The following is a 22,887-nucleotide window of genomic DNA, read 5'->3' as shown; positions in this document are numbered from 1 at the left end:
CAATTATCAAAACAAAGTACAGTTGTGTACACTTAACATAAATGTAGATGTTCAAGTATATTCACTGTTGCAGTCATCACACTTGGGTTATCTGCTTGCAGGTAGCCCCCAGTTGGCCCGAATACCAGAGTCTTGGGATTTCTGCATCGGATGCTGTCACCCATGACATCAGGTCATCAGGGGTATAAAATATGCAGCCGATGCCATTACATCAGTTTTACTTGCCCCAGATGTCAGCAGGCCCCAAAACAGGAAGCAATTACATGGTGTGGAACACCTCCAGTAAAAAGTAAATACCACTGCCATAAGATATGGCCAAAAAAGAGGATAGGTAGAAAGTAAAGAAAAGTCAGGGGGCTAAAGGGAGGGTAACCAGGACTGCAACAGTGAATACACTCGAACATCTACATTTATGGCAAGTGTACACAACTGTACTATGTTCTTCATGTTTCACTGTTGCAGTCATCACACTTGGGTTGATTCCCAAAGCTGAGGAAGGGTGGAGGCAGTCAAGAAGTGTTAGGGCTGACTAGCAGGCCTTCTAAAACTGCTGTAGCAAAACCAGCTCTGGATTTAGAAAAGATAGGTAAAGTGGTAATGCTTGGTAAAGGTGTGTACTGAACTCCAGGCTGCAGATTCCAGGATGTCCGTGGTAGAGACTCCCCTGAGAAATGCTGCAGAGACTGAGGTAGCTCTAGTGGAATGGGTTCTGATCCCCTGTGGGGTAGGTTTTCCATGGTGCTTGTAGAAGAAATGGATGCAGTGTGCTATCCATTTGGAGATGGTTTGCTTTGAAATGGCCTTGCCCTCTGCCCATGTAGCAAAGCTGACTAGCAGCTGGTCAGATATTTTGAACGGTTTAGTCCTGTCAAGGTAGAACCTAAGCTGTCTGTGCACGTCCAAGGAGTGTAGGATCCTTTTCCCTTCATTCTGAGGATTAGGAAAAAAGGTTGGTAAGTGGATGGATTGGTTTAAAGCCACACTGGATACCACACCTTGGGCATAAATTAAGGGTTAGTCCTGGGGGAAATCCTGTCCGCATGGAAGATAATGAAGGGTTCCACAGCCCTAAGGTCCTGTAACTCAGACACTCTTCTTGCTGAAGTGATGGCTAGAAGTAAGGCTGTTTTCCAAGAGAGGAATTTTAACTCTGCTGTAGCAGCAGGCTCAAAAGAGGGAAGTGTGAGCTTCTCTAGTACAAAGTTAAGGTCCCAGGCAGGAGTGGGAGCTCTCCTCGGGGATCTTAAATTGTTAGCGCCTCTCAGGAACTGTTTGACCAGAGGGTGAGAGAAGAGGGGTGGGCTCAGTATTGTAATGAGCTGAGATGGCAGAGGCATAAACCTTAAAGGATGAGAAGGATATGCCTTTGTGGAGCAGCTCTGCTAGATAATCTAGGATTTGAGGTAAGGTAGGCAAAGCTGTGTCCTTCCCCTGAGACTGGCTCCAAGAGCATTATCTTGTCCAGTTTTCTGAACAGGATTTCCTAGTACTAGGCCTTCTGGCCTCAAGGATGACATCCAGCACCTGTTTGCTAAGGGGTGCAGGTGAAGTATTCAGGGAATAAGTCAGGCTGCTAGGTTCAGGGTTTGCAGCTGAGATTGCAAAATCTGGCCCTCCTGCTGGGACAGCAGAGAGGGGGCCTGATGCAGGTGCCAGGGTGGCACTGTTGCCAGACTGCGTAAAAGTGGGTACCAGTGCTGGCGTGGCCAGTCTGGACTAATAAGGATTGTCCTTGGCCTGTCCTGTTTGATCTTGAGTAGCACTTTTGAGAGGAGGGGCTGAGGGGGAAAGGCATAGACGGAGAGGTTTTTCCATGTAAAGGATAGGGCATCCATTCTCCATGCTAGGCTGTCGGGAGTTCTGGTGCAAAATTTGCTCAATTGATGGTTCTGGGGGGAAGCAAAGAGGTCCACCTCTGGTGTCTCCCACCTGTGGATTAGAAGCTTGAATGAATTGGGTTCCAGGTTCCACTCATGTGGCCCATTAGATATCTGCTTAAGTCATTTGCCAGTGAATTTTGTTTGCCTGGCAGGAATTGAGCTTGCAGGTGCACTTGGTTGCTCAAGGCTGTGTTCCACAGAGCCATGGCTAACCTGCAGAGTGGGTAGGAAGAGTTCCCCCCTGCTTGTTTAAGTACCACATGACTGTGGTGTTGTCTGTCTTTATCAAGAGTTGTCCTGGAAGGATAAGATATTTGAAGGCTGTCAGAGCATTCTGTACAGCTAACATTTCTTTTTGACTGATATTCAGGTGCATTTGTCCTGGGCTCCATTTGCCTGCCATGTGAGCCCCCCCCCCCATGCATAGTCTGATGTGTCTGTTGTCAGGGTTTGGGTGGGGGGGGGGGTGAGTGAAAGGGAGTCCCTTGTTGTGGTTGCAGGCATCTGCCCGCCAAAGGAACTCTGTCCTTAGGCAAGGAATGATTGGAATCACTGTTTCCAGGTCCTGAGAATGTTGATACCAGAGACGAACATTCTTGATTTAATGGAGCATCTAGTAATTTTGCTTTGACATGGTCTGGCAAGATTTGTTCCTTCAGCCAAGCATGCCTTCTCAGAACAGACCCAGTGACAGCAGCCCTGCAAATGCTTCTAAGGCATCAAAACCACACTGCAAGGTATGTTTACCAACTTGGTTAACAGACTGCATTAACTCTTGTAAATCTTTTATTTTCTGCACAGTCAGGAATCAACAACATTTTTGGTTAACTAGTTCCATAATATGCTGCTGGTACTTCAACATGTGAAACTGGCAATTTACGGCCCTGATGGCAAGAGTTGCAGAGGTATATACCTTCTTACCCCATGTGTCTAAAGCCCTAGAATTCCTGTCCAAGGGGGTAGGGTTTTTGGCTGTAGTAGCATTAATACTTTTAGGTCCCTGGGAAATGGTCTCTGGATCTGCAGTATGATTTTCAAAGAGAAATTTGTGAGAGTCAGGTACTCTGTAGTACCTGTCAGGCTTTCTAGGAGCTGGAGGTAAAGTATCAGGGGTAATACTTGATTCCATGAAGACATCATTTACAATATCCAGGACAGGGGGTATAAGTATAGGCCTGTGCTGAGGCAATTCTAAAAATTCCCAAAGTCTCTTTTTTGACTGAGGGTAGTCCTGGCATTCCCAGTAGAAATGCTCTCGTAGGGTATGCAAGGTTTCACCGAAAGAAAAGTCCTCTGGAGGGGGAGGCAGAGGGAATGGAATCCTCTGCATCTGAATCCTCACAGGTGGATAAGGGTATGTCCTGGTAATCAGAGGGGTCAGAATCATCGGACTCATGGTCTGCAGAATCAGAAGGAAAATCGATTCTTTGTCTTTTAGAGGGGGAAGGCTGGAATCCCCTAATTAAAGTAATGGCTTCAGCCATTCTAAGAATTTGCTTCTGAGGCATGGGAGCTTGAAAATGCATTTTGGTAGTCAGCTTCCTCGGCTTAGTGCGAACTCTGGGCCTGAGAAATTTAGTAGTTTTAGTCAAAAACGAAGTCGTCCGTTTAATACGAACATCGAAAGGCCTGAATACACCCTCAGAAGCCGGTGCCTGCACACCGGCTCCTGACCCATTCAAGGTAGAGACATCTGCAGGTTCCACAGTCAAAGAAGCATCTTGCGGCATACTGGACTCCGAATGGGTCTCAGTAGAGGCCTGTGAATCTGTAGAAGTGGGTATCAGGGGCTGCGAAAGTGCCTCACTGAGTACCGGCGGACTGGCGACTAGCTTAACAGAAGCGTCGTCGGCAGTTTTGGACCTATGTGGTCTGTCTCTCTCTTTATCCTTACATTTTTTCGGAAGATCGGTTGTTGGATGGCTTAACAAAGCCATTTCAGAATACGGAGAACGAGAGCGAAAGAATTTAGCAACAAAGATAGCCCAATGATGAATAGTTCGGGCACTGAACAAGGCACAAAACTGACAGAGAGGAACGTCGTGGTCTGGGCCTAAACAGGTGATGCAGTAAGAATGAAAACCTCTGTGAGGTATTTGCCCACAGACAAGACAATTGTTAACTTTTTCTGACATCGGTTAGAGCAAGAAAAAAAGGGTCCCCCCAATGGGGTACTTAGCTTTAGAAGACTTCAAGTTTAAAACTCGAACAACGAAAATTTCAGGTAGCGGCCGACCTGCAATTGTGAGCTGCTTCTGCTTTGGGGTCCCGCACGGCAAGAAAAGCTGATGTAATGGCGTTGGCTGCATGTTTTATACCCCTGACGACTTGACATCATGGAAGAGGCAACAGCATCCGACGCAGAAATCCCAAGACTCTGGTATTCAGGTCGACTGAGGGTTACCTGCAGGCAGAGAACCCAAGTGTGATTAACTGCAACAGTAAAACACGAAGAACATCTGGGGCACATTTGTTTTAATGGGATACTACTATAAAACGCAATATAAAAAATTTACTTCTATATATTTTTCCACTCACCCCCTTGACTCCATGCAGCCTCAGACTGTTCCTTCCTGACTTCTCCTTTTACACATCCCTGGACTCTCCTTCTTGGTCCAGCCAGGTATCCTTGATACAAATCTTCTTTTGGTGGGCTCCCCACCTCTTTGGGGAGTCAACTTCAATAGTCTACTAGGCCCAGGGAGTGGGAAATCTGAGAGGTAGCAGTACACAGATGACAGCCTATACACAATATGGACAAAGGCAAGTTTGACAGGCATGGTTTTCACTGACCTCACAAAAAGTCTTTGATCTAAATGACCATAACTTATTATTTTATAAACTAACTGAAATAGGCATTAGTGACCATGCATAACCTTGGTTTGTAAATTTCCTCACCAACAGATCCTTCAAGGTGAAAGTGGGCACAACCACCTCTGAAACAGCTCCTCTTATGAAAGGAGTCCTCCAGATTCCACTTTAGCCCCTCTGCTACTTTCCATATTTATCAACAAACTCCCATATGATCACCCTCAGATATTTCTAACTCTTTATGAAGATGACATGGTCATCTGCAGGTTAAACAATTCCCACTCTATTCATTCAAACTCAGCTCCAAGTTGACCTCCAAACCCACCTCAACCAATGGCTAATAGGCCAGAAACCTTTACTCAGTCCTCAAAAACAAAAGCAATGCTACTTGGAAACAGCCAACCAAAAATTAATATTTTTAATATTACAGAAGCTGGGTGCTTTTGTTAATAGTACTCCCACTGAAGCTACTACAGCTATCAAATACCTTGGCATTTAGCTAGACCAATCTCTTGACTTTCAACTACACATTCCACACACACACACACACACACACACACACACACACACACACACACACACACACACACACACACACACACACACAATCAATACACTACTGTTCCTGGCAAACAAACTCACCTTTGCTGTTCAAGGCTGCCATAAGTAAAGAAAAACTCATCTCAACTCAAATATGGACTATCCATAATAGCTGCAACCTAAAAGAAAAATGTCACCACCTTGCAAGCCATCTCCAATAAAATCTGCCAGTTCATTACCAACTCCCCCATTAAAGAATGTACAGTTGTGTAAGAACATACCATAATAGTACCTCTCCTACTGATCACTGTTGCAGTATCCTGACATATGGGTTGTCACTGCTGATGTCCAGCTGGGGTACCAAGGCTTTAACTTCCACAGGTTGTACATCTGATGCAGGACCTCAGCTTGTATGTGCTACGATACGATCTTCAGACCATCTCTAAGCCAGTTGCCTGAAGACAACTGAGAGAAGAGATTGACTGGTCAGCTAGGAGGGGTACATCTTGAATAGGCAAGAAAACTCCCCTGTACCCATGTAACAGAGCAAAAGCTAAAGTAAAAGGGGACAGAAAACTGAAGGCTGAAGTGAGATAAAGAAGAGAAAATGGAGGGTGGGATGGAATACTACAACAGTGATCAGTGGGACGTCCACTGTTATGGTAAGTTGTTACACAATTGTACTGTGTCCTGACTGAAATCACTGTTGCAGTATTCCTGACAAATGGGTGATTCCCAAAGCTGAAGGAATAGGATGGGTAGTTGGCTACTGAGTAGAGGAGTTGTCCTGCAGTCTGGACAGGACTGATCTAGAAAAGACCACCCTGGACCTGGACAAAGCATCCATTTTGTAGTGTTTGGTAAAGGTGTGCACAGAGGACTAAGTGCCTGCCATCAAAATGACTTGGAATCTATTCCTCTGTGAAAGGCTCCTGAGGAAGCCACTGCCCTAGTAGAATGTACTTTAGGTCGAGAAGACAAAGTATTACCATAGTGCGAGTATCAGAAAGAGATACCCTTAGAAATCCAGGCTGCAATAGTATGTTTGGAGACTGGCTGGCCGAGCTTAGGGCTCATAAAAGATATAAACAGCTGGTTAGTCTTTCTGAAGGATTTTGTTATGTCCAGGTAAAATCCCAGTTGCCAGTGAATTTCTACAGAATGCAAGATCCTTTCCCCAGTTTTTGGTGTTAGGAAAGAAAGTAGGAAAAGGAATAGCCTGAATGAGGGGCAGCTCATTTGATATCTTAGGCATGAAGAATGGATTAGCCCTGATAGTCACACTGTCCTTGTGAAAAATTAAAAAGGTGGGAATGGCCATGAGAGCTTGTAACTCAAACTCTCCTAGAAGAGGAGACCGCCAAAAGGAGGATGGTTTTTCAAGTACAGAATTTCAGAGAATCAAACAAAGCTGGTTCAAAAGGAGGCAGAGTAAGTTTTTCTAACACAAAATTAAGACTCCAAGGAACTGAAATGGGTTTCCTTGGTGGGTTAAGATGGAGGACTCCCCTGATGAAAAGCTTGACCTCCGGCCTAGTCGTAAGTGGAGGGCTAAGTGGGAGGCAGACGTTGATAGCTGATAAATGAGCTTTTACAGAGACTAGCCCAAGTCTGATCAAAGACGTTTGCAAGGATATTGCAGTACAGCAGGAACTTGTGCTAAATGTATCCAGACTATGTTTGCAGTACAGTAGGAAAATGGTTTCCAATTAGCAGTGAAAGATTTTCTAGTAGTGGGTCTCCTAGCCACTTGTAGGACTTGAGCAACTTATTCAGGGAAGAGGTATTTCAGGAATTAAAAGATCATCATCCACAGGATCAAGTTGATAGATGGAAGATTTGGGTGGATCAGCAGTTCTTTTTGCTGAGTTACTAGGGTCCAGCTGAAGATGAATTCTTCTATAATTTCCCTTTGCTAGGTGAAACAGCCGAAGGAAAGTACAGTTGTGTACACTTACCATAAATGTAGATGTTCGAGTGTATTCACTGTTGCAGTCATCACACTTGGGTTATCCTGCCAGGGGTAGCCCTCAGTCGGTCTGAATACCAAAGACTTAGTATTTCTGCGTCGGTTGCTGTTGCTCCAGGACTGACGTCAGGTAGTCAGTGGTATAAAATCAGGCAGCCAACGCCATTACATCAGTTTTTCTTGCCCCAAATGTCAGGAGCCCCCGAACAGGGAGTTAGGTTATGGTGGAAGAACGCCACCAGTAGAAAGTAAATGCCAAAAATCCCTGTAAAGAGTGAGGAAGAGAGAGAGAGAGACAAGGGGGAAGGAGGGTGAGAAACCAGGACTGCAACAGAGAATACACTCAAACATCTACATTTATGGTAAGTGTACACAACTGTACTATGTTCTTCATGTTTCACTATTGCAGTCATCACACCTGGGCTGACTCCCAAAGCTGAAGAAAAGGGTGGAGGTAGTCAAGAACACTGGGGGCTGGCTAGATGCCCTGCAAGACTGCGGTTGCAAAGCCTGCCCTGGATTTGGAAGAGATAGGCAGGTGGTAATGCCTTTTGATGGTATGAACAGAACTCCATGTTGCAGCCTCCAGGATGTCCCTGGTAGGGAACCCTATTAAGAAAAGCTGCAGAGGTGGAGGTTGCCCTGGTGGAATGCATTCTGACCCCCTTGGGGGCAGTTTCCAGTGGTATTTGTAGCAGAAATGGATATAGTGCGCCATCCATTTGGAGATTGTTTGTTTGGATATGGGCTTGCCCTCTGCCCCTGCTGCAAAGCTGACAAGCAACTGGTCAGTCTTCCTAAAAGATTTAGTCCTATCCAGGTAGAATCTGAGCTGTCTATGCACATCTAGAGAATGCAGAATCTTTTACCCCTTGTTTTGTGGGATCAGGGAAAAAGGTGGGCAAATTATTAGATTGGTTGAGAGCCACACTGGACACCACTTTAGGCATGAAAGTAGGGTTAGTCCTGAGGGAGACCCTGTCAGCATGAAAAATGATGAAGGGCTCTAAAGCCATGAGTGCTTATAGCTCTGAAACTCTTTTAGCTGAAGTGATGGCCAGAAGCAAGCCTGTTTTCCAAGAGAGTAATTTTAACTCTGCTGAAACTGCAGGCTCAAAGTGGAGAAGTGTGAGCTTTTCCAACACAAAATTAAGGTCCCAAGCTGGGGTACGAGCTCTTCCGGGTGATCTTAAATTGTTAGCCCCACTTAGGAACTGTTTGATGAGAGGGTGAGAAAAGAGAGGTGGCTCTGTGCTGTAATGAACAGAGATGGCAGAGGCATGAATTTTAATAGAAGAGAAGGATAGGCCCTTGTGTAGTAGGTCTGCTAGGTAATCCAGGATGAGGGGTAGGGAGGGCTGTGCTGTTTCAGCTCATTTAGGCTGGTTCCAGGTGCAATACCTTTTCCATTTTGCCAGCAAAGGATTTTCTAGTGCTGGAGCGTCTGGCCTCAACTATAACATCCAGGACTTGCTTGCTGAGGCTGGCAACTGGAGGAGAGGTCAGGGAAAAAAAGCCAGGATTGCCAGGTTCAGGGTCTGCTGTTGTGGATGCATGAATTCTCCATTCTGCTGGGTCAGGAGAGTTGGGATCTGAGGTAGGTGCCGTGGTGGCAGGGGAGTCAGACTGCGCAGCAGGGTGTACTAGTGTTGGCGGGGCCAGTTTGGGGCAATCAAGACTGCTCTTGGTTTGTCCTCCCTTATTTTGAGTAGTACCCTTGAAAGTAGAGGTAGAGGGGGAAATGCATAGATCGAGAGGTTTACCCACTGGAAGGATAGGGCATCCACTTTCCAGGCCTTGCTGTGAGGTTCCCTGGTGCAGAATTTGCTGAGCTGGTGATTGTTGTGGGAAGCAAAGAGGTCCACCTTCGGGGTGCCCTATTTCTGTGTTAGAAGGCTGAAGGTGCTGTGGTCTAGTTGCCACTCGTGTGCATCTAGGAGGTTTCTGCTTAAGCTGTCTGCCAGAGAGTTTTGGGAGCCTGGCAGGAACTGTGCTTGTAGGTGAATTTGCAGGGCTGAAGCCGTGTGCCAAAGGGTCACGGCGAGCCTGCAGAGGGGATAAGAGCGAATTCCTCCCTGCTTGTTGATGTACCACATCACTGTGGTGTTGTCTGTTTTGATCAGTAGAGGCCCCGGGGAGAGTAGGGGTCTGAAAGCTGTCAGAGCTTACTGAACAGGTAACATCTCTTTTTGGTTGATATGCAGAGGTATTTGATTTGGGATCTAATGGCCCTGAATGTACCTGCTGTCCCGGTGTGCACCCCAGGCATAAAATGATGCGTCTGTGGTTAGCGTCTGGACGGTGTGGGGTTGTGAGAAAGGAAAACCCTTGTTCTTGCACGCTGCTGCTCACAAAAGACAATCATTCCTTAGACAGGATATCATAGGTATGATAGTTTCCAGGTCCTGAGAGTGTTGGCACCAAAAGCATTTTAGGTACCACTGAAGATTCCTCATATGCAGTCTAGCATATGGAATGAGTAGAATGCAGGATGCCATGAACCCTAGAGCTTGCATGATTTTCTTTGCAGATAGCTGGGTTCTGGTGGCTAGTTGAGAGAAGTAGCCTGTCAGACAGGCTTGTTTTTCTGGAGTAAGGAATGCCATCTGGGATGCTGTGTCCAGACTTGCTCCCAGGAATACAATTTTTTGAGTGGGTACTAGTTTGGATTTCTTTTCATTTATAGTATACCCTAGGGAGGTCAGTAGGTTCTGTACAAAGGTCAGGTGCTGTAACAGCTTTTCCTGACAGTTTGCCTGAATCAGGCAATTGTCTAAGTAGGGATACATTTGAATATTCCTTTGTCTGAAAAAAGCAATGGCTGGAGCCATTTTGTGAAATATTTGGGGGCAGTGGATAAGCCAAAGGGAAGCACAGAGAACTGAAAGTGCATAGATCCTGCCCTGAAACACAGATATTTCCCGCAGGAATCCCTGATTGGGATGTGCAGATAGCCCTCTTTTAGGTCTAGGGTGGCTAACCAAGTATCCTTGGATAGCATGGGAAGAGGCTGCTGGAGGGTGAGCATCTTGAATTTTGGTATCACCAAATAAAAAATCCTCTGGAGGAGAGGCAGAAGGAATGTATTCCTCTGCATCTGAATCCTCATAAGCAGACAAGGGTTGCACGTCTTCATATTCAGAAACCTCAGAGTCATCGGACTCCTGGTCAGATAAAGCTGCTGGGGACAAATCTCTTTTTCTTTTGGAAGGGATAGGCTGGCTTCCACTAATAAGCATGATAAAGTCTTCCACCGTTTTAAGCATTTGAGATTGAGGCATGGAAGCATGTATTTGAGCTTGGATCGTCATTTTTTTTTAGGCGTAGTTCGTACCCTGGGCCTTAGAAACTCAGTAGTTTTAGAAAGAACTGAAGACGTGAAAGAAGTCGCCGGTTTGTATCAAGTATTGGTAGTGCGAAGAACTTCCTTGAAAGCCGGTGCCTGCTCAGCGGCTCTGGACCCATCCAAGGTAGAGACATCTGCAGGATCCTTAGTCAAAGAAGAGTCTTGTGGCATACCGGACTCCGAACGAGTCTTGGTAGTGGCCTGTGAATCCACAGAAGCGGGCATCAGGGGCTGCAAAAGCACCTGAGGACAGGCAAACTGGCGACTAGCTTAACGGAAGCATCATTGGCAGTTTTGGACCTGTGCCGTCTGTCTGTCTCTGTCTTTATCCTTATGTTTGTTTTGGAAGATCGGTAGTCGGACGGCTTACCAAAGCCATTTCAGAATACGGAGACTGAGATAGAAAATATTTAGCTACAATAATGGCCCAACGATGTAGAGTTCTGGCGTTGAACAAAGCACAAAACCAACAGCGAGGGACATCGCGGTCTTGGCCTAAACAGGTGACGCAGTAAGAATGGAAATCTCGGTGTGGTATTTGCTTTCCACAGGCGAGACAATTGTTATATTTTTCTGACATCAGTTACAGCAGATAAAAAGGATCCCCAAAGGGGTACTTAGCCTTAGAAGACTTCAACTTTAATTAGAAAACAAAAATTCAGGTAGTGGCCAACCGACATTCGGGCGAACTGCTTCTGCTTCGGGCTCGACAAGAAAGACTGATGTAATGGCATCAGCTGCCTGATTTTATACCACTGATGACCTGACGTCCGTCCTGGAACGACAGCAACCAACTCAGAAATACTAAGTCTCTGGTATTCAGGCTGACTGAGGGCTACCCCTGGCAGGATAACCCAAGTGTGATGACTGCAACAGTGAAACACGAAGAACATCCAATGTTGCTTCAACCAAAAGGGTGCCAGTAAAAAGAATTTGTGGGTGCTTCCTTTTGTGTCTTGAGAAGAATTTTTGGAAGAGGAGGATTCTCCAGACTGGGATACAAGGGTCCCCGGTGCAGTGCTGAGGGAGCTGATGGTTGTTTGGTGAAGCAAGGAGGTCCGTCTGAGAAGTAATGTTGTGGAAAACCCCTCTGTTAGAATGGGGGTCCTCCAGGGTGCAACTTAAGCAGTCTGCTAGCACACTGTCCTGAGAAGAGATATATATGGCTGTGAGCATGACGTTCAATTGTGTTGCCAAATTTCATGCCATATGTATGTGCTAACTTCCACAGTTGGTAAGACCTGGTGCCTCCCTGTTTATGTACCACATGACTATGGTGTTGTCTGTGTACACTTGGAGTGGTCCTGGTTTCCAAAGGTGTAACAAAATCTCAAGAACTTGCAGATTAGCCCTCATTTCTTTCAAACTGATATGTTTCTTCAGCAATTGAGGTTGCCAGTTCCCATGCACTCGGTGTGATCCTGTCCATGCCCCCCACGCCTAGTCCAAAGTGTTCATGTGAACCTCTTGAAGAGGATGAGGTTATGTGAAAGGTTGTCCTGGATTGAGGATGACCTGTCCTTCTACCAAAGTAGCTGCTTCTTGAGACAAGGGAGAATGGGAATGTGGGTGTCTAAAAGGTGACAGTGCTGGGCCACAAAGATTTCAGGTACTACTGGATTTTTTTCTTGTAAAGTCTGGTCAGAGGGAGCACAGGAATGATGGCTACCATGAATCTCAAAGTCTTTAGCATCTTCCTTGGTGAACAATGGTTTGCAGAGCAGAGCTTTAGGAAGTAACTGGACAGACTGAAATTTCTCCTGAGGAAGGAAGGCATGCACTTTATCTCTGTCCAGTCTGCAGTCCAGAAACACCAGGTCCTGTTTAGGAACTACACATAATTTTTTTGTAGTTTATAGTAAAAGCCAGACCTGAGAGTGAAGTGAAGATGCTGAAGATGAATTTCTGGAGAGAGGGTCTGGATCAGAATGTCATCTAGGTACGGGGAAATTTGAATTCCCTGAGTTCAACAGAAAGTGATAAATGTGGCTAGGCGCTCTGTGGGAACTCTGAAAAGACCAAAAGGCAGAGCAGTAAACTGAAAATACAAAGAACCAGAGGAAAAACCTGAAGAATCTCTTGTAAGTAGGATGAGTGGGGTTGGGAAGGTGGCCTAATGATTAAGTTGTTTGCCTTAAAAACACAAGATGCAGGATTTGAGTCTCAGAAGGGATAAATAGCTAGGCCTAAAATGGCTCGCAAGGGCAGTTAGCTTAGTACTAATCTATGAACCTATGAAGTGCTGTGTAAGTAGAAATCCTTCAAGTCTAATGACAGGAAGAAAGCCTGTGGGAGGATGAAAGGTAGAAGAATCTGAAGAGAGAACATTTTGAAAGATGGTACCTCAAAGTGTTCAGGAAAGACAGGTCTAGGATTGGCCTCCACTTCTCTTCTTTTCTTGGTATTACAAAAATTCAGGAGTAAAAACTTTTTCCCGTGAAATCTTTTGAAACTTGCTTGATGGTGCTCTGATTCAAGAAGTTTTGAAACAGGAGGCCCAGAAGGGATACTGGTTTAGAAGAGGTGGCAGCATGCCTTTCAGAGGGGGAATGTTTTCTCAAGACATGGCATAACCATCCCGGATGATGGAGAGGACTATCGCTGTGGTAATAGCTTCCCACCTGGCCAGGGAAAGAGTGTCTTTGGGAAAGAGAGGCACTGGAGCGGAGGACAGGGAGAGTCATAGGTTTTTTGCTTCCGAATAGTGGCCTCCCAGCTGGAGGTACCGTATGTTTTTTTTCAGAGTATCTTTATCAAGGGGGTTCCTCGGAGAGTTTTGAACAGGCTGGCTGCTTGAGGGTTAAAACAACAAGTATTTGTCCAAGGAAGGGTCTTGAATTTTAGATCTGAAATCCACCCTAGCCCAAAGAGTCCTAGAATTTATAAACTCAAATGCTATGGAACAAATTGTTACCACTCCCACAAGAGGGGAACACATACTGGACCTGATCATCACCAACATGGGGACGTCCTGTCTGGTGGACCCCAGCCATAAACAAACTATACAATAGAAGGAGGAAGCTACTAAATGATAGAGCAAAATCCCAAAAAGGGAGGGCATCACTGATCAGTATTAGCAAAAAACTACGAGCACTCATAAAATTGTCCAAGGCCAGCTTCGAGAGAAAAATTGCACAGGACACTAAGGATAATCACAAGGCTTTCTTTAGTTATGTTAGGAACCTGGGTGGTAATTCCCAGATATGCTCAGAATTAGTCCAAAATGACAAAAAATACACCGAACCCACAGACATTGCCAACATCCTAGCTGACAGGTTCAGCGCAAACTCTCCCCCCCACCAAAAGGGCAAATATCTATCCCAGCAGAGTGCTGCCTCCCTGACATCTCAGATGCTCAGGTAAGAGCCGCCCTCTCCAAAGCAAAAAACACAGCATCAATGGTACCAGATGGTATCCCGAGCTGCGTCCTACATGAACTCCAAGAAGAGCTAAACCCAAACATAAAACTACTGTTCAATCTCAGCCTTACTGCAGGATATGTGCCCAAAGAGTGGCGTACAGCAACAGTGGTCCCTCTACATAAAGGTGGTGCCTCAACGGATCCTGGAAACTATCGCTCCATAAGCCTGACTAGTTTGGTCTGCAAAGCTATGGAAAGGATCATCATGGACCTCATAAATAAAGATATTGGGGACCTACAGACACTGGATCCTACCCAGTTTGGCTTTGTTAAGGGCAGATCCTGCCTCTTAAACCTGGTTGATTTCTTTGAAACAGTCACCAAGGCCATTGACGAGGGGAAGGTGGCCCACACAGCTTACGTGGACCTCGCAAAAGCCTTTGATACAATACCCCACTCGGGCATTATAGATAAGCTCACCAGCTTAAATATAAACCCCTATGTCACTAGATGGATTGCAAACTGGCTCAAGGACAGAACCCACATGGTTAGAATTGCTGGAGCCATGTCAGACTCCAAACCAGTTACAAGTGGTGTCCCACAAGGCTCAGTCCTGGGACCTCTCTTGTTCGGTATATATTTCTCGGAGGTACAGGCCAACACGGAAGGACTGTGGCTGACCAAGTTCGCAGATGACTGCAAACTGGGCGCCATAATCGACTCTCCAGCCGACACAAGCATATCCAAAAGGGCCTCATATAAACAGACAACTGGTGCCAGAGCCATGGCCTCAAGCTAAATGCCAAAAAGTGTATAGTCATCCCCTTTGGCAAAAACAAAGTGCCCACAAATTACCACATAGGTGGTAATCCATTAAGTACAGAAGAAGTAATTAGGGACCTGGGGACCCAAGTTGATAGCAATCTCTCATTTGACAACCACGTGGCCAAAGTGGTTAGAAAAACATTTTATATAGCCCACCTAATCATGAAGGGATTCACATCTAGATCAGGAGAGGTCATCGTGCCACTTTACTCATCCCTCATCAGGCCCATAATTGAGTACAATGCCCCTTTTGGGATGTACCTTACCAGACACCTGCAGCAACTGGAAAGACCCCAAAAGTACCTCACCAAGAGGATCAAAGGGCTCAAACAGATGCCATATGCTGCCCGGTTAAAGAAAATCCAGCTCTACTCAGTGGCATACTGCCTGTTCAGAGGCGATCTGTGCCTGACGTATAAAGCCATGTCCAACCCGGAATTAATGGACATGCTGCACCTCAGGAAATCCAAATCCCATCGAGCTCTGGCCGAGAGACTTGAACCTCAGAACTGAAATAAATAGGACATGCTGGAGGGACAGATTCATAACCCAGAGGCTCCCTTCACTCTGGAATAAAATCCCAGTCCAGGTTAGGCAGAGTCCCTCACTGACTCTCTTCAAGAGGAATCTTGATGAGTGGATGGGAGATCGTAGGTTTACCCCGGGTATCACTTCTGTGTCACTGTTAGACAGAGGCACAGTATACTAACCTCGAAAAAGGGCATAGCAAAATAAATTTAAAATGGGTGTCGAAAGCCAAACACATTCTGGCTAGGCTTATAAATGCCCAAGGGCAGATAGCCTAGTATGAACCTATGAACCTATATAGGCCGACTGCGGAAGCCATGCATACCTGTGGATAACAGATCCAGTGGCATCTGCCGTAGAAGCAAAGGGATGTCCCAGGATACAGAGTCAGCCATCTTGGACTGGGCCAAGCATTTAAGTCATTACATCTGAGTGACACCTTCAGGTGCATCTGCAGTTACCTCCTACTGATGTCTCTAGGCGTCAACTACTGCTTGTTCAAATTTGCACCAATAATTCCAAAAGCATGCTGTGTACAAGGTTTTAAAAGATTTCATCTTGTAGCTGACACAATGGCAAACTCAACTGCATTAATATTCAGCCTCTGTGTAGCGCAGGTAAATATATTTTAACTGTTGTTTTTATAATATTAATTTACATAGATATAATTTTCACAATTTTCTAAATATCTCAACAACCAAGTATCACAGACATAACTCCTTAGTGTCATATGGACTATCTCAGCTAGATGAATTAAATGCTACTGACATTATGTGGGTACATTAGGTGGTTCATGAGATATTGTTAAGTTGTTTACAAAATAATACAAACATAATAGTTACTGTGACTTATAAAATGTGGTTTAAGACCTAAAACCTACAGAATACTAACACTATAAAAATTGTTTGTGCTGAAGAGTTTGTCATTTATACTTCTTTCATAACCCCTAGGGTTCCAGAGATATGAACATTTGTTTGAAATGTGAGGCCATAATTTTATTCTGTCAAAAGGCTTAGGCTCCACCCATTAGAAGTTGCAGTGCAAACTTCCTGAGCTCTGTTGGAGTGAATGAGTTAAAACACTTAATCTTGAGAAAGGCATTAAGAGTAGAAAACTTTCACCTAAGGGCTTTTGGAATGAACAATCGATGAACTGAGTAAGAATTGTGATCGTGTTCCAGGCCTAGTCAAAAAAAAAAACTTGCTATGCATTTCATTCTTTGGAATCTGCCTACCACACTCTCACTTACCCCTCCAAGCTGACATCTACAACTTTCACAACAAATCATAAGATAAAAAGGAAAGTTCCTCAATGGGGCACTTATCTGGATAAGCAAGTGAATCAAAGGTAACGGCAACCAAACAGCAAACAGCCCAGCAGATGTAAGACCTGCATTCAAGGCTGGCTGCTAGATAGTCTGAGAATCCACACTCGTACATCCATACATATCTGAACTTGGGCTACCAGTGGTACAGACAGATACCCTGCCTTTGTACCATAAGATTTCCAACAGAGACATGATTTATTTGTGCATGGATAGGATTCAATCAGAAACTTCCAACAGTTCATGGCTTTCCTCAAAGCACAAAACTGAGCATTTAAATTTCAGTATGACATGTAAAAGCAATTCTATTAACTGCCTTACCTGTTCTACTACCTAAATTCATAGGTTATTACTAGGCAAAAAGTCCAGTACACCATTATCAGTCTAGCCAATGCAAATCCCACTATTTGTTTCCTGAGTAAAAAGCCAAGAGGCGAATTTACAGATCCCCATCCACTCTTTATCAAGCTTGGCTTTTAAAACCAATACAAGAGTCATAACTAGGAAGAGAACTGTTAGGTAGGCAGTCCTAAATATCAAAACCTGTCACTCTCTACACCCATTTAAACACCTTCCCAGAAATAAGTTTTTATATATTTACTGGTGAAACAAATTCTTCTTGTGCTGCAGTGATTCCAAAAAAAAATGCATCAACTGAATATGCCATGACCATGTACATTAAATTTCTTGGGAAAGAGAAATGGCCTGCTTTCTTACAACAGGCTTGGACAGCCTCTACTTTTTTCAATACAGTAACACCCCCCAGGCCTAATAAAGAATTACTAGAGTCAGACTCCCCAAACAAGTGGGTGGCCCACCCAGAGAAGACTCAGGTTCAAGACACCTGGTAGCAGAAATAAGGGAATCCAGTCCAAACCTATTAGTGAATAGTCCTTCTCTGCATACAGCCAGCTGAAAAGCAAGGTGTGTGACCCAGAAAGCTAGCCTTTGTGGTCCCTAGTTATCAGGCATGTGTACTACTGCACACACAAACATAAATAGCACTAGCTAAGAAGACAGCAGATCAGCAGTTTTCCTGGAGATGAAACTGTGACTAAGATGACAGACTGCTGGGATAAACAGAAGAACAATAAATATATAAATAATGAAAACACATGAAAAAATGCAGACTCTTTTGGATACCAAAAACACTATTCCACAGGTACAAAATAAACCTCCAGTTAGCGTTTTCGTCTCAATCAAAACTAACTACTCTCCACCTTTTTAAAACACTCAAAACTTGTCAAATGACAACTATTAGAAAATATGACATCATCACTTACTTTCTTAAAGAAATACATATAACTATAAAATGCATTTAAAAACTTTATAAACACTTTCTAAAAATCAAATAATGGTTAAAGAGCTCACAGAATAATTAATGTTTCAACCCCTTTCTTTTTAAATACATTACAAGCAATGGGTTGTAAGATAAATTATACACTGTTGGAGACTTTGCCTAACAGCCAAAGTATAATAAATGTAGAAGAAGAATTAGGATGGCTTGAGTATTGTTGGCAAGTCAAGTTGAATGCCTGTTTCCCACCAGGACTAAACAATAGAGAAGAATTTATTATGTATTTAAAAAGAAAGGGGTTAAAAAGTACAGTTTTGTACCTACCATAAATGTAGATGTTCGAGTGCTAATACAGCTGCAGTCATAACAGATGGGTTCTCCTGCCGTCAGGCGGGTCCTCGGTCGGCCGAATTCCAAAGTCTAGGTCCGGCGTCGGTTGTCGTCGCTTCTTCCCTGACGTCAGTGCGACAGGGGTATAAAGGAACCAGCCGACGCCATTTTCTTCAGTTTTTCTTGCCCCAGATGTCAGGTGCCCCCAGAAGGAAGGCAATAATAATAAATAGATCTGATGAAGCGTGCATGTGGCACGTGAAAGCGCTCATCTTCTGTTTTTATCGTTAAAATTGGAATATACTGCAACAAGGACGTTGATTTTTTTCATGGTGACTTCAACAGTTTATTCTGCATCAATAATAAATTTGTGTGATAATGCAGTGCTATATAATCAAAATACAATAGTTGCAAGCAAATACATCATAAATGAAAACTCCAATCAGGTTGTATGAGGATGTGTTAGCCTATAGGCCTGTCCCAAGAGGGGAAGGAGGGAGGGAAACCTGGACTGCAGCTGTATTAGCACTCGAACATCTACATTTATGGTAGGTACAAAACTGTACTATGTTCATCGTGCATACAGCTGCAGTCATAACAGATGGGTAGAATCCCAAAGCTAAGAAAGGGGTGGTAGGCACTAGTTGGAACTAGGAGGAGCCAAAATGCCCTGCAAGACTGCAGTGGCAAAGCCTGCTCTAGATTTGGAGTATAATGGTAGGTTGTAGTGCTTGGAAAAGGTATGCACAGAACTCCAAGTGGCTGCTTCCAAAATATCCTTGGTAGGAACTCCTCTGAGGAAGGCTGCAGAGGTGGCTGTGGCCCTGGTGGAATGAGTTCTAATGCCTGTAGGAACAGTTTTGCCATGAAAGGAACAGCAAAAGTGTATGCAGTGGGCTATCCATTTTGAGATTGTCTGTTTGGAAATTGGCTTCCCTTGAGCTCCTACCGCACAGGCCACAAAGAGCTGTTCTGATTTTCTGAAAGGCTTTGTTCTGTCCAAATAATAATGCAACTGTCTGTGGATGTCCAAGGAATGTAGTAATCTCTCCCCTTTGTTTTGAGGATTAGGATAAAAAGTAGGTAAATGTATGGCCTGATTTAAAGCTACCCTGCATACCACTTTAGGCATAAAGGACGGGTTGGTTCATAAGGAAACTCTCTCCTGATGGAAGATGATAAAAGGCTGGACAGCCATGAGAGCCTGTAGTTCTGAAACTCTACGAGCTGAGGTGATAGCCAGAAGGAAAGTTGTTTTCCAGGACAAATATTGCAAATCTGATGAGGCAGCTGGCTCAAAGGGAGGCAAGGTCAATTTTTCCAGAATGAAATTAAGATCCCAAGCAGGTATTGGTTGTTTCCTTGGAGGCCTTAAATTCTTAGCCCCTCTGAGGAACTGTCTTAAGAGAGGGTGAGAGAATAAATGTAGATTAGTGTTGTATTCTGCAGAAATGGCTGAGGCATGTATTTTGATGGAGGAGAAAGAAAGTCCACTGCTTAGCAGTTCAGCCAAATATTGTAGTATTTGAGGTAAATTCAGTTTTCCAGGATCCTGGCCCTTTTTCTCATTCCAGACACAAAAACGTTTCCATTTTGCGGAGTAAGCTTTTCTAGTTGATGGCCTTCTGGCCTCCAAAATGACATCCTGCACCTCCTTGGAGAGTAGGGCCTTTTGAGATGCTAAGGAATCTTCCATGCGGCTAGATTGAGTGTTTTTTGCTGGCTGTGAAGAGTTTTGAAACTGTGCTGAGTCAGAAGAAGAGGCATTAGAGGCAGGGTCCATGGTGGGGAATGCGTCAGGCTCCTCAGGAGTGGGTACCAGTGTTGTCTTGGCCAGTCCGGAGCAATGAGAATCATCTTTGGTCTGTCTGCTTTGGTCTTTAATAGAACTTTGGGCAGCAGAGGAAGAGGAGGGAAGGTATAAACTGTCATTGATGTCCAACTAAAAGAAAGAGCGTCCACTCCCCAGGCCTTTGGATGGAAGATCCTTGAGCAGAATTTTGTCAATTGATGATTCTTGTGGGAGGCAAAGAGATCTATGTCTGGCCTTCTCCATTCTTGGATTATTTCTGTGAAAACTTTTGGATGCAATTTCCATTCGTGTGGATCTGTCATATTCCTGCTTAGGTTGTCTGCCAGCGTGTTTTCCTTGCCTGGCAAGTACTGTGCTTGTAGTTCCATTTGTAAGTCCATTTTTCATGTTCCAAAGTGACATGGCCAGTCTGCATAGGGGGTAAGAATGTGTTCCTCCCTGTTTGTTTATGTACCACATAACTGTGGTGTTGTCCGTTCTTATCAATAATTGACCTGGTTGTAGAAGGTCCTTGAAAGCTATAATAGCATTTATTACTGCTAGCATTTCTTTTTGATTGATGTGAAGGTGCTTTTCTTTTTGGGACCATTTGCCCTGAATGCACCGATCTGTCATGTGCGCCCCCCAGGTGTAGTCCGAGGCATCTGTTGTGATGACTTGATTTGCTTGAGGCTTGCTGAATGGAAGACCTGTGTTTGTTTGACATGCTTCAGCCCACCACAGAAATTCCTTTTGCAGACATGGAATTAGTGGTATTACTGTTTCCAAACTGTGGCTGTGTTGAGACCATATGTTTTTCAGGTAGCATTGTAGTTTCCTCATATGCAGCTTTGCACATGGGATTAGTAAGATGCAAGATGCCATGAATCCCAGAGCCTGCAGGATTTTCCTTGCAGTCAGCCTGGTGCAATTTGCTAGTGTTCTGAAGTATTGTATTAGTTGCCCCTGCTTCTCTGGTGTGAGGCAGGCCATCTGGGTGTTTGTGTCCAAATTGGCACCCAGGAAAATTATCTTCCGAGAAGGTATTAGCCTTGATTTCTTTTTGTTGACTGTGTATCCCAGAGATTTCAATAACATTATTACATAAGCCAGATGTTTCAGAAGAATGTGCTTGCTGTCCGCTTGGATCAGGCAGTCGTCCAAATAGGGGTATATTTGTATCCCTTGAAGTCTGCAGTAGGCAATTACTGATGCCAGGCATTTCGTGAATACTCTGGGCGCAGTAGATAAGCCAAAGGGCAATGCAGAGAATTGATAATGGGTTGAACCTGCAAGAAATCGGAGGTACCTTCTGCAATTCTGTCTGATTGGGACATGCAGGTATGCCTCCTTGAGGTCCAATGTTACCAGCCAAGACTCCTTGCCCAGCATGGGAAGAAGTTGCTGTAGAGTGAGCATCTTGAATTTTGGTATGAGTAGAAATGTGTTTAGGATGGATAGATCCAAAATAGGTCTCCAATCTTTTCCCTTCCTTGGCACCAGAAATAGCCTGGAATAAAAACCTTGACCTTGTTCATGCGTAGGTACCTCTTGAATAGCTTTCATGTTTATGAGATCTGTAATTTGCTTTTGTGCCTCTGCCCTTTGATTGTGTGGCAGGTTTGGTATGCCTCTCATTTTTGGAAGGGTGTGAAAATGGAATTTGTAGCCTCTGTTTATAATGTCCAGGATCCATTTGTCCTTTGTGACAACATACCAATTTTTTGAAAATAATGCCAGCTTTCCTCCTAAGGGGGCTGCCATTTGAAACCTGGTTGGCATGCAATGGGGAAAGTCACTGGGTTTGCTTTCTGAAAGATTGCGAGTTGTCCTCACCACCTCTTTGTGTAGGAGCTTGCCATTGTCTGCCTCTATACGATCCTTGGGATTGTCCTCTGCCCCTCGGGCGCCTGTATCTGCCTCTTTGGGGTCTGTCTGTGGCAGGAAAGGACCAGTTTTTGGAAGGCCAATTTCTACTAAAACGTGGGAGTTGAACCTGTAGAAATTCTTTCAGAGTTTGCATTGATTTAGCCTTTTCCTCCATTTTCCTTAATGCCTCCTCAGCATTCGCACCAAATAGTACATCCTTTTGAAGAGGGGCGTCTAGTAATTTAGCTTTGACATGATCAGGCAAGGCTTGTTCCTTGAGCCAGGCATGCCTACGTATGACTGATCCTGTAACAGCAGCTCTACATGAGGCCTCTAGAGCATCAAAACCACATTGTAAGGTATGCTTACCCACTTGTTCTGCACTATGCATCAAATCCTGCAACTCCTTCAAGTCTGGTTGTTCAGGTTGTGACATTTTACTCCTCAATTGTGATAACAAAAACTGTTGGTATTTTAGCATATGAAACTGACAGTTTAAGGCCCTCATGGATAAGGTAGCCGAGGTACATACCTTTTTTCCCCACCTTTCTAAGGATCTGGAATCTCTCTCGGAAAGCAATGGATTTTTGGCAATGGATTCCTTAACTCCCTTGGGGCCCTGTGAGATAGTTTCTGGATCAGCAGCATGGCTTTTGTAAAGAAATTGGTGTGAGTCAGGAACCCTGTAGTACCTGTCAGGCTTAACTGGAGCTGGAGGTAGAGAGTCCGGGTTAAGGCAGGCCTCCGAGTAAACATCATCTAGGATGTCCAAGACAGGAGGTATAGCCAGAGGCCTATGCTGAGGTAACAAAAGAAATTCCCTGAGCCTTTTCTTGGAATCTGAATAATCCTGGCCTTCCCAGTGGAAGTGTTCCCTTAAGGTATGCAAAGTTTCCCCAAATGAGTAATCCTCAGGGGGGGATACAGAAGGGATGGACTCCTCCGCATCAGAGTCTTCAAAAGGGGAGTAAGAATGTTCCTCATCGTCAGAGTACTCTGAAATAATGGAGCCATG

At 44.5% G+C, this 22,887-nt stretch overlaps 1 protein-coding gene across 1 annotated transcript in view; it reads right to left on the bottom strand.

Moving 5' to 3' along the window:
* The window catches only part of HGS (hepatocyte growth factor-regulated tyrosine kinase substrate), a 2,162,662-nt gene that overhangs the window by 63,982 nt on the left and 2,075,793 nt on the right, over positions 1 to 22,887 (bottom strand). The window lies entirely within an intron of this gene.

Source organism: Protopterus annectens, chromosome 4.part0, assembly GCF_019279795.1.
Source record: "Protopterus annectens isolate FY-2018-M chromosome 4.part0, PAN1.0, whole genome shotgun sequence".
In the NCBI taxonomy this organism is placed as follows: Eukaryota; Metazoa; Chordata; order Ceratodontiformes; family Protopteridae; genus Protopterus; species Protopterus annectens.
Note: the sequence above shows the minus strand (reverse complement) of the source record. Positions and strands in the feature narration are given on the sequence as shown.